Source organism: Sinocyclocheilus rhinocerous, unplaced genomic scaffold, assembly GCF_001515625.1.
Source record: "Sinocyclocheilus rhinocerous isolate Xijiao unplaced genomic scaffold, SAMN03320098_v1.1 scaffold1084, whole genome shotgun sequence".
In the NCBI taxonomy this organism is placed as follows: domain Eukaryota; kingdom Metazoa; phylum Chordata; class Actinopteri; order Cypriniformes; family Cyprinidae; genus Sinocyclocheilus; species Sinocyclocheilus rhinocerous.
The window spans coordinates 226,176-239,036 of record NW_015656001.1 but is presented as its reverse complement, the minus strand read 5'-3'; the positions used below and the strand labels follow the sequence as shown (position 1 = coordinate 239,036).

Below are 12,861 nucleotides of genomic sequence, written 5' to 3'. Positions count from 1 at the left end.
AACTATCCTCCCCAGTCTCTTAGGTAATGAGGGTTGAGTTAATAACAATAGAAGCTATTTCCACAAACCGCCTGTTCTGCCATCCCTGCAGAGGAGGCTAATATGGCGGAAAAGCCTAGATCAAAAACTGACACAGGTAATCATAGATCATTATAGCTTCAGTGGCCTCTCTGCGCTATAGAGCATCATGTAGACGTCCCTCTCTGATCATCCACACCTCATCAAAGTGCAGCCCTATCTGGGCCCCTGCAGAGTTCAGCCCCATGGTGTCCAATTGTGGTGTCTCCTCTGTTTGCTCTTATAACTTTAATATGTGCACCATGGTGCAGGAAAACTTTACAGTGCCAGTGCTGGTGTCAGCGGTTGCTTTTATCTGAAGATGGAATATCTTTGACTGAAAAGTGTGTTTACTTTTTTTAGACATTTGTTAATGATCCATTTGGGTCATTCCTACAGTTTGGGGGATTTTATGTCCCATTGAAACAATACTGCATATTGTACAATGTTAATCAATTTAATGTCACATGGTTTTCTGTGCATATGTACCCCAGCAACATAAATTTGTAATGATAGTAGCTAAGTATAATTTTTTTTTTTTAATTTAAAGGAATTGACAAATTGTCATGTCACCAATCTCAACTTTACTGTTTTCTCAACTTCACTTTGAAATAAAGGCTACATATATATTTATAAATGAGCAATTTAAGTATTACATTGACTTATTCTCTTTAACATAAAATACAGTTAATTGTGATACTTTTTTAATGTTTAAACCCAATAAATTAATTCATGTCTCTCAAACTCCAGTCCAACCAGTAGGCTACTTGTCCTTTTGCTTCAAATTTACTCACCCTCGGACTATCCAAGATATAGATGAGTTTCTTTCTTCATCAGAACAGATTTAGAGAAATTTAGCATTACTTCACTTGCTCACCAATGGATCCTCTGCAGTGAATGGGTGCCGTCAGAATGAGAGTCCAAACAGCCGATAAAAACATAATAATCCACTAGTAATCCACACCTCTCTTGATCAATTAATGTCTTGTGAAGTGAATAGTGACTTTAATCCGTTGCTTCTGGCCAAACTACAAGTCCATAATCCATAATAATGCTTACTTCAGAAGTGAAACAAATCTAAGATGTAAAATCTGTTTTGATGAGGAAACAAACTTCTCTACATCTTGGATGTCCCGAGGGTGAGTAAATTTTCAGCAAAGTTTCATTTTTGGGTGAACTATTCCTTTAAGACTATCCCCAAAATCAAATGACTTCCTAAATGTAACATAATTTCCTTGGTGGGAAAGTATTAGTCATAGACTTGTTTAATAGATTAAAACATTACATGTCCATTCTGTCAATTTATACTAAGCATGAAAATATGTTTTTTATGTATGTATAAAAGTTCTTCATAAATGTTAAAGAGGAAGATTTGTATATTTTTTCAACAAATCCGCTCAATCCTAAATCCACCAAACTTTTGGTAATGAGCCATATGTGTTGTTGTTGTGTTGTTAATACCATGGGATTCTTTTTAGTGCCTTGTACCATATAAATACAGTGGTATGACCAAACTCATCCCACACACAGAGTATGAAAGCAGATATACTTTTTAAGAATGTCTGTCTATTAAAACACTTCACGTTTATGGCATTAAGATGATTGATTTATGTTTTCTTTCCAAATGTAGTGCCCTCATTTTCTGAATTATAAATATTTTCTTTCTCACATAGCCTGCAGCTGTTCACCACAGGTATTCTCTTTAACATGTTTCACTCACAGGTAACATGTCATACTTGTTGAACTTCAATGATGATTAATGTTCTACCATAGAACAACCAGTGTGAGCTGGTGGCTCATGAAAAATAATATTCTCTTAAATATATGTGTAAACTAAGCACAGGAGTAACATACCTGAATTCAACCAACTGACATTTACTTGATTGGTTATTCTTAAAGGGGTAGTTCACCTAAAATTAAAATTTTGTCATGATTCACTCATTCTTGTGACTATATTCTCCAGAACACAAAAGATATTTAAGAAACACTGGCATCCAAACAACATTGGACTTCGGATAAAGCTGAGTATATATAATGACAGAATTTTTACTTTTAAGTTGAGTGCATTTCAAAGTTTTGCAGTTTCTTGCTTATATCTATCTATCTATCTATCTATCTATCTATCTATCTTATATTTATTTATTTATGTAGATTGCATAATGCAAAAAAACTACAATAAATAAATATAGCCTATATGTAGGTATATAAATGTGTCAATAAAATAAAAAACATAAAAAAATTATGTAACTTTAAAATTACACACACACACACACACACACATATACAGTGGGTACGGAAAGTATTCAGACCCCCTTAAATTTTTCACTCTTTGTTATATTGCAGCCATTTGCTAAAATCATTTAAGTTAATTTTTTTTCCTCATTAATGTACACACAGCGCCCCATATTGACAGAAAAACACAGAATTGTTGACATCTTTGCAGATTTATTAAAAAAGAAAAACTGAAAAATGCTCAGTATTTAGTAGAAGCACCCTCTTGATCTAATACAGCCATGAGTCTTATTGGGAAAGATGCAACAAGTTTTTCACACATGGATTTGGGGATCCTCTGCCATTCCTCCTTGCAAATCCTCTCCAGTTCTGTCAGGTTGGACGGTAAACGTTGGTGGACAGCCATTTTTAGGTCTCTCCAGAGATGCTCAATTGGGTTTAAGTCAGGGCTCTGGCTGGGCCATTCAAGAACAGTCACAGAGTTGTTGTGAAGCCACTCCTTCGTTATTTTAGCTGTGTGCTTAGGGTCATTGTCTTGTTGGAAGGTAAACCTTAGTTCCAGTCTGAGGTCCTGAGCACTCTGGAGAAGGTTTTCGCCCAGGATATCCCTGTACTTGGCCGCATTCATCTTTCCCTCGATTGCAACCAGTCGTCCTGTCCCTGCAGCTGAAAAACACCCCCACAGCATGATGCTGCCACCACCATGCTTCACTGTTGGGACAGGTGATGAGCAGTGCCTGGTTTTCTCCACACATACCGCTTAGAATTAAGGCCAAAAAGTTCTATCTTGGTCTCATCAGACCAGAGAATCTTATTTCTCACCATCTTGGAGTCCTTCAGGTGTTTTTTTAGCAAACTCCATGCGGGCTTTCATGTGTCTTGAACTGAGGAGAGGCTTCCGTCGGGCCACTCTGCCATAAAGCCCCAACTGGTGGAGGGCTGCAGTGATGGTTGACTTTCTACAACTTTCTCCCATCTCCCGACTGCATCTCTGGAGCTCAGCCACAGTGATCTTTGGGTTCTTCTTTACCTCTCTCACCAAGGCTCTTCTCCCCCGATAGCTCAGTTTGGCCGGACGGCCAGCTCTAGGAAGGGTTCTGGTCATCCCAAACGTCTTCCATTTAAGGATTATGGAGGCCACCGTGCTCTTAGGAACCTTAAGTGCAGCAGAAATTTTTCTGTAACCTTGGCCAGATCTGTGCCTTGCCACAATTCTGTCTCTGAGCTCTTCAGGCAATTCCTTTGACCTCATGATTCTCATTTGCTCTGACATGCACTGTGAGCTGTAAGGTCTTATATAGACAGGTGTGTGGCTTTCCTAATCAAGTCCAATCAGTATAATCAAACACAGCTGGACTCAAATGAAGGTGTAGAACCATCTCAAGGATGATCAGAAGAAATGGACAGCACCTGAGTTAAATATATGAGTGTCACAGCAAAGGGTCTGAATACTTAAGACCATGTGATATTTCAGTTTTTCTTTTTGAATAAATCTGCAAAAATGTTGTGTGTGTGTGTGTGTGTGTGTGTATACAGTGGGTACGGAAAGTATTCAGACCCCCTTAAATTTTTCACTCTTTGTTATTATTGCAGCCATTTGTTAAAATCATTTAAGTTAATTTTTTTTCCTCATTAATGTACACATAGCACCCCATATTGACAGAAAAACACAGAATTGTTGACATTTTTGCAGATTTATTCAAAAAGAAAAACTGAAATATCACATGGTCTTAAGTATTCAGACCCTTTGCTGTGACACTCATATATTTAACTCAGGTGCTGTCCATTTGTTCTGATCATCCTTGAGATGGTTCTACACCTTCATTTGAGTCCAGCTGTGTTTGATTATACTGATTGGACTTGATTAGGAAAGCCACACACCTGTCTATATAAGACCTTACAGCTCACAGTGCATGTCAGAGCAAATGAGAATCATGAGGTCAAAGGAATTGCCTGAAGAGCTCAGAGACAGAATTGTGGCAAGGCACAGATCTGGTCAAGGTTACAAAAAAATTTCTGCTGCACTTAAGGTTCCTAAGAGCACGGTGGCCTCCATAATCCTTAAATGGAAGACGTTTGGGACGGCCAGAACCCTTCCTAGAGCTGGCCGTCCGGCCAAACTGAGCTATCGGGGGAGAAGAGCCTTGGTGAGAGAGGTAAAGAAGAACCCAAAGATCACTGTGGCTGAGCTCCAGAGATGCAGTCGGGAGATGGGAGAAAGTTGTAGAAAGTCAACCATCACTGCAGCCCTCCACCAGTCGGGGCTTTATGGCAGAGTGGCCCGACGGAAGCCTCTCCTCAGTTCAAGACACATGAAAGCCCGCATGGAGTTTGCTAAAAAAACACCTGAAGGACTCCAAGATGGTGAGAAATAAGATTCTCTGGTCTGATGAGACCAAGATAGAACTTTTTGGCCTTAATTCTAAGCGGTATGTGTGGAGAAAACCAGGCACCTGTCCAATACAGTCCCAACAGTGAAGCATGGTGGTGGCAGCATCATGCTGTGGGGGTGTTTTTCAGCTGCAGGGACAGGACGACTGGTTGCAATCGAGGGAAAGATGAATGCGGCCAAGTACAGGGATATCCTGGGCGAAAACCTTCTCCAGAGTGCTCAGGACCTCAGACTGGAACTAAGGTTTACCTTCCAACAAGACAATGACCCTAAGCACACAGCTAAAATAACGAAGGAGTGGCTTCTCAACAACTCTGTGACTGTTCTTGAATGGCCCAGCCAGAGCCCTGACTTAAACCCAATTGAGCATCTCTGGAGAGACCTAAAAATGGCTGTCCACCAACGTTTACCGTCCAACCTGACAGAACTGGAGAGGATTTGCAAGGAGGAATGGCAGAGGATCCCCAAATCCATGTGTGAAAAACTTGTTGCATCTTTCCCAATAAGACTCATGGCTGTATTAGATCAAATGGGTGCTTCTACTAAATACTGAGCATTTTTCAGTTTTTCTTTTTTAATAAATCTGCAAAGATGTCAACAATTCTGTTTCTTTCTGTCAATATGGGGTGCTGTGTGTACATTAATGAGGAAAAAAAATTAACTTAAATGATTTTAGCAAATGGCTGCAATATAACAAAGAGTGAAAAATTTAAGGGGGTCTGAATACTTTCCGTACCCACTGTATATATATATATATATACTCACTTTTATCCGAAGTCCAGTGTTGTTTGTATTTATTCATTTATTTTATGTAGTTTACATAAAATATATATTAAAATAAAATAATTACTGGTGTTACACATGCATGTGATGTGACCCTTGCCTTGAGACATAAGAGGTTGTCATTGATCTTACCGTGCAGTTGCATCACATATGTCATTATTGAATTATCCTGAATCGATTTACAACTACATGATGTCTTTAGCAGCATCCCTTGTCAAATGCATTGATGAAATGAGTGATATAATGCATCAGCGTGCCGTACGCGCTTGGAGTGAGGCAGGACCTGGGGGAGGAGACATGTGTATCACGCTTTCGCTCATGCTTCTGTGTTTCGCCTACCAATTCCACATCATCATGCACGATGTTCCCGCGAACTGAACGAGCGCACTGACACTACGATCATCCAGTATCCCTCCAGCACACCTTCATCTTCTGTGGATCTGCTCGCGTTTAGCTTTGCGCGAGTCGTTATTTAATTCGTATGACTTCATGGGACGTGCTTTTAACGCGAAACGGTTTAAAGACCTACAAGTCGTCGTCATATTATTTCTTTCTGCGCTTGGAGACAATGTTTTAAAGCAAACACTGGCGTGCGCGCTTCGCTTTAAATGAGCTCGGATTGGTGAGCCACTGGGAACCCAAGCAAGGAACTAACTTGAACTACGAAAGTGAGTATTACGCTTTATTTTTATCGACTGTTTTACTTGTTTCGTGATTGTGTTATGATATGTCAAGACTATTACAATTCATGACGCGATTTTGACAGATAATCGGTTGTCATTGTAATTCCATATGTTTTTGCACTATGTGTGTCGTGTTTTTGTATAATATTCCCATATTGGTCTGCTTCAGATTAAAGTAGTTTAGAAACCTAGTATTTGTCCCTTAACTGTGTAAATTAATGTCAAGTAGCCTATCCTATACCTCCACTACCAAGGTGTGTTGTAACTGAAAACATGGTCATTTGTAAAAAAAATTTTATTGTGGCAGGCTATACAAATTTACTTAATTATTATAGACTATCATTCCACCACCCTCACTTCATTTGAACCATTTTAATTTATAAAGGTAAATGAAAAGGAAACATTTTAATCTAATCAGCAAATAAAGTTCGGAAGCAAATATAGAACAAATAGATATATGCTAACGGTGTGTGTGGACATTAGAAATTTAGAAAAGTAATCAAAAAGTAATCAAATGTAATCAGTTACATTACTTTAATAAAGTAATTGAAAAGTTACACTACTTATTACATTTTAAGTAGGGTAACTTGTAATCTGTAACCTATTACATTTCCAAAGTAACCTTCCCAACACTGGTGGCAGATGTATACACTATCCCATTTTTGTGGGTATAACAAAGTATTTGGAAAGTGTTACAACCCTTCTCGGTCTGGTCAGCTTTTCAAATGTAGATGAAAACTGTGCTTTGATGTTGTAAATCAAATTGAACGCAAGAACCTGCTGATTCAGATGAGACACTGATTAATATTGTCTTAAATCACATTATAAATCAGGCTAGAAATATGACTTTCTTACACTGAAATAGTTTTTTGTCCTGTACATTTCTGTACACATTGTCAACTCAGGAGGGTAGTGATCATGCACTTTACGGTAAAATACCGAAGATGTAAGATTAAACCCTAGTGTACACAACTGATAAGAAAAAACTAAGAAGAAACGTTATTTCAACAAAATAAAAACATAAAATATGAAGTGTCATGCAGGGAATCCTGGGAGTGTCGATTTACGTTTTTTTCACTGTAAATTATACAATGACTTTTTCTTTTTCACTTCCAAAAACCGTATTTTTAACAGTATTTTACTGTAGAATCACATTAAATGTTATTACATTTATTCACCGAATATAGTATGGAAACTTACTGTTAACCTGTTAACAGGTTTTTACTGTAGCATTTTTACAGTCTTTTACTGTTAAAATCACAAGCATTTTTTTACAGTGTGTATTGTAGTAATTTCACCCCTGTAGCTCATTTTTGATTGGCTGAACTGGTAACTGACTATAACTAGTCATTAGTGTATCCATTTATTTCAATGGCACTTCGCTTCCACCACAGCTGGCAGAGGATCCCATCTTAGCTCATGGGTGCTCAGTTATACTGCCCGTTTTCTTTTTTTACAGCATGAAAATTACATCATGACAATGATGACTCTACAAGAAAATGTACAGTCCCAAACCCTTCACTAATGACTATGCTGAGCTATAACGTTAACGGCAGTAGACAGGGAAAATTATGTCAATTTCACACTTTTTTTAGAGCCTCCTAAAAGGATCAGGCACTTGTGAAATATGTGCTATCTACCATCTAATATAATTACATTTTTGCATTTTTTTTTTTTTTCAAAATGAAAAATAATGCAGAATACAGATATTTTTTAATAACCTTTAATGGAGAAATATGGTGTAATTACAGCATCTTCCAGAAGGGGTTATAATGGAGCCTGTATTAACGAGCTAAACCTTGACCTTTGGTTTCTCACCCCAGTTTCCCCTACTATTATGCATCTAGTTATATACACTATGTTTCAGTCATTTGTATATGATTTAAAGTGCTTATTTATTCGCTGTGATTACAAGATCTCACTTGAACTGGATTTTTATTCATTGCGTTTTTCCTTGCCAGTATGCAAGACAGTTGTTTATCCATTTTTCTACATGTAGTTTACAGCTGTCTTTTGAAAAATGGCGAGGCTTTCGCTGTCCGAATTACATGCATGCTTAAATAATTGACATGCATGAATGATTAATTCAGACATAAACCTGGGCATGGTTTTCATGTGAGTACAGGAGCTGGCCGTTGTCGCTCGCACTTCTAGAAGGCTATTGAATAAATCATAGTTCTAGAACTGACAGGGAGCGAGCCTCGGGCACTGTGAGCTCATCATGCCCTGTTATTCATATTAATGTTTTTAAAAAGGCAAAGTCTCACCGGACCTACAGGCAAATTTAGTTTTTTTTTTTCTAGCCAGTACAGTGGCATATGTTTGGATGGTTCAGGGAACATTATTCCAAAGGTGAACAACATCCAGCCTCTGTGAGGTTTGTGAGGTGTATTAGGATGCTTAGATGGCATTCTGGTGCATGGGAATGCTTATATCTACATTTTTCTGAGTTCAAGTGAGCTTTATTGTCATTCCACCATATATGGAGACATATGAAGGAATGAAATGTTATGCATCACAGGACCATGGTGCTACGTATTTAAACATACATAAACATACACATAGCTAACCTACTGAAAGAATTAATCTGACATTCTGACATATGCATATAGAAAATAAAGTGGATTTAGACTACCAAAGCAAGTACTGTTATTCACTGCTATGAAAAGGCTAGTTTGAGAGAGATTTCAGTCTCGGCTGTATTTTTTTTTTATACTGCGAAATACCATATCAAAAAAAAGAAAGAGCATTATTTTAAGGAATAGTTGATCCAAAAATGTAAATTCAGTCATCATTTATTCACTCTTGTGTTATTCCAAACCTGTATGACTTACTTTCTTCTGTGGAACATGAAAGGTTTTTGAAAAATGTCTGTGTTTTTGTCCATATACTAAAAGTCAATAGGGTTCATTTGGGTTGTTTTGGATCCCATTGACTGTCACTGTATGGGCAAAAACATTTCTTCTTTTGTGTTCCACTCCATACAGGTTTGGAGCAACATAAAAGTGCACTGTAAAAAATCCAACTAGTTCTACTACAGTCTACTACAAGTTCTACTAACCAATGTAAAAAAGTAGCCCGAACAAAGAATTTTTAGTAGAAGAAGTCAGTTTAATTTTTTGTGTGAACTGAACAAAAATACTCTAAACATGTCGCTAGCAAAAGTTGTTTTGTTTACCTTACTTAGATACTCAAGTATTTGTTCACAACATATCCAAATGTTCTCCCAACCTTTCAAATGGAGTCATCTGAACAAACAATTTGACATTGAACAATATTGCACAAGTTCCCAGCATGCATTGCAGCTTGAAAACATTTTATGTTGATTATTATTAAAATATTATCGTTTTAAATTTTACTGGCTTAATTTATGCTGCTGCTGCTGTCACTGTCAGTTAGCTGTCATGTGGAACAGAGTTCATATTTTACTGATTTAAAATTTGTTGATCCTCACCATGGTTGAGAATCGTGTGCTGAGGTACTGTATATGTGCATCCCATTGCAACTTGTTTAATACATTTGCCTATAGCATAAACGTTTGCCTTTAGTTTTAAAAGGCAAATACTACACATATTATGTAGAAGGCTTTAAAAATAAACACAAATCTAAAAGAAAGAGGATTGTTATAAAAGATTAGCATTGCTAAATGCTAAAAAATCTTTGGTTGCTCTGACAGGTCTTTTAACACTCAGTAGACTGACTTTTATCCATTAGATGAACTAAAGTTTTTAAGTTGTCGGTTGCTAGTTGAGTTAACTTAACAAGTTGAGTGCGATAGGTTGCCTTATTTTTTTGAGTTAGGTCAACTTTTTTTTTTTTATACAGTGCGAGTAAATTATGATAGAGTTTTTATTTTGAACTATGCCATTAATTCAAACCCTTCATGTGGTTTTTATACCACATATGAACATAAATAACTTTGCACTTTCTCTCTGATCATAAATTAACTCTTGTAAATGATCCTGATCTCTTGACTTTGTACATTTAGTATTTTTTTCCACAAGAACCAAAGTTCTTTTCCACATGTTTTCCTTTTTAAGCACTGTGATGCACAGCACTATGATTGTATACAGCACTTAGAGACAATCACATACTGTAACAAGGACTTGCATCATACATGAAACACAGCAGAGATTGGATCCGCAATGCAATGAGGTCCATAAATTCATATTAACTCAGCCAAAGTTGCAGTAGTTTTCTGTCAGAAAGCAGGGTAATGGATTTACTCAGAGAAAGCTGTGATACTTTGCCCCTTTCCCCACATATAACCATGAACATCTTTAACATCAGCAGTGCAGATTGGCTCAAGCACTGTAGCGTTCGTTGCCTCTGCATCCCGGCTCACGTTGATGTTGTTTTTTGCCTGTGTCAAGGTTGACTCGAGGTGATGCGCGCTGCACATTTCCTCTGGTGTGTGTGGAGTCTCTCACTTATGGAGATCACAGCTTACAATCCATTATGATGTAGCCCAAACCCCCAGGCAGCTGTGAACTTAAGTGAAACATGGTTACACTCTTAGAGTGAACTGTGGTTGGGAAGAACAGAGGGACTGTTGGGTGTTTTATGAGGTGGGAGATTCAAAATTCAAGTCGTAATTTTCTCTAATCTAATAGTGTTAGCTCTAGAATTCATGACACAAATTTGTTCATCCTTATTTAGTAATACGTTCAAAATTGCACCCATGCATCTGCCATAAATTGGTATATTGAACTTGTCAAAGAAATAATGAGCAATATATGTTTATATGCCATCATAGTCCCAGTTAATTACCATTTGTATGGAGACAAGCATCATTCTTTAAGGTGATGATTGCACCTCAGGCTAAAAGAGATCCATAGTGCTTCATACATGTAATGGATTACCTTCCGGCTCTATAGATTAATGAGGAAATGGTAAGGCCTGGTCCAGGTCCTCTTAAGTGCACTTTTGTTCATTTGAGATGAAATGGAGACATAGGATGTAACCCAAGGCTGTAATTAAACTCAAAATGAAACAGGACACACAATTTTCCCAATGGACAGCCGCTTTCCCAAGGGAAACCTAAGACTCAGACTTTTTCAAATGGGTCTTAGAAGAGTGTCAGATCTGTGAGGGAAAAATAGAGTTTAAATGAATAGTTCACCCAAAAATGAAAATATTGTCAACATTTACTCACCTTCATGTCATTCCAAACCTGTATGATTAGAAGATATTTTGAGGGAGGTTGGTAACCAAACAGTTTTGGCTCCTGTTGATATTTGGTATGGACAAAAAATGGAAGTCAATGGGAACGGAAACTGTTTGGTTATCAACATTCTTCTATTGTGTTCAGCAGAAGAAATAAAGTCATACAGGTTTGGAATGACATGAGGGTGATTAAATGATGACAACATTTTTGGTCACACTGTCCCTTTAAAGACTTTGATTTCTCTTTCTCCTTGTTTATTGAAAGATGCATGAGATGGTATCTATGAAACTATGATGTCCAAACCCTTACCTGCTCTACACGAGCACCATAATGGAGTGGCACAGTGAACCAAAAGCCTTGGAAATGCAGGTCTATTTTTGGCCCATGTCGGATGGCTCTTTCCTTTCCACTCGCCTGTGTGTTGTTTTGCACAGAGAATAGACAGCTGCCAGACACAAGCAAATGATTTTATCACTTGAGATGAAGATGCCCTCCGCTGCTGATAAAATGGCTTTGTAAATACACAAGTGCATAATGAGAGGCCATCTAATTCTGACAGCCTACATGATGGAAATATTCCCTCCTGCTTTTTCACCATTCTTCTAAGTCTTGTCATACTGAGTGTATGTACAATTTGTTATTAATATTTTTGCTGTATGTAAATATTACATAGTATATACACTACTGTTTGGGGTTGGTAGGATTTTTTATATCTTAAGTCTCTTATAATCATCAAGGTTGTATTTATTTGAGTAAAAATACAGTAAAAACAGTAATATTGGGAAATATTATTACAGTTTAAAATAACTTGTCTATTTTAATATGTTTTAAAATGTAATTTATTACTGTGACGTTAAAGCTGATTTTTCAGCATAATTACTTTAGTCTTCAGAAATCATTATAATATGATGATTTGATGCTCAATAAAAATTTCTTATTATTATCACTGTTGAAAACAGTTGTGCTGTTTAATATTTTTTTTGTGGAAACCATAATGCATTTTCCAGGATACTTTGCTGAATAGAAAGTAAATTTTTCATTTATTTGAAATAGAAATTGCTTGTAATGTATATATGTCTTTACTGTGTCTTTTGATCAATTTAATGTTTTCTTGCTGAATAAAGATATAGATAAAAAATTTAAAAAAAAGTATTGACCCCAGACTTTTAAGTGGTGGTAAAAAAACTACAGTAGAACAAATAAATTAGAAATGAAACATACATTGTATAAAGTAATCAAGTGTAAAAAAAAAACACTGCATATTCTTCACTGTGTAAACTATATATACATTTCTTCTTATTAAAGTTACAAAAGTGATTTTGTCAAGAGTAGTGAGAGATTTTCTCTCATTTGTTGTTTGATTAACATGATTGACAGACAGCAGGAATATTAGACTGCTGTCACTTTAAGAGCCGCCTGGATCCAATATACTGTTACACGTGTTTTCTTTCTTAGCTGTTTGCTTTCACTTAAGACCTAAATTACTGTTTATGAGGATACTTGCAAAGACGGGCATTTTGAGACATACAAGTGTGTGTATTTAACTG

The 12,861-nt window shown here is 36.8% G+C and overlaps 1 protein-coding gene across 1 annotated transcript in view; it reads left to right on the top strand.

Moving 5' to 3' along the window:
* Nucleotides 1–5,716: 5,716 nt before the first annotated feature.
* The window catches only part of LOC107719116 (G protein-activated inward rectifier potassium channel 4-like), a 25,012-nt gene continuing 17,867 nt past the window's right edge, over nt 5,717–12,861 (top strand). Inside the window, exon 1 of the mRNA XM_016526459.1 lies at nt 5,717–6,132. The gene's annotated coding sequence lies outside the window, so the exon portion shown is untranslated. The remainder of the gene's footprint in view (nt 6,133–12,861) is intronic.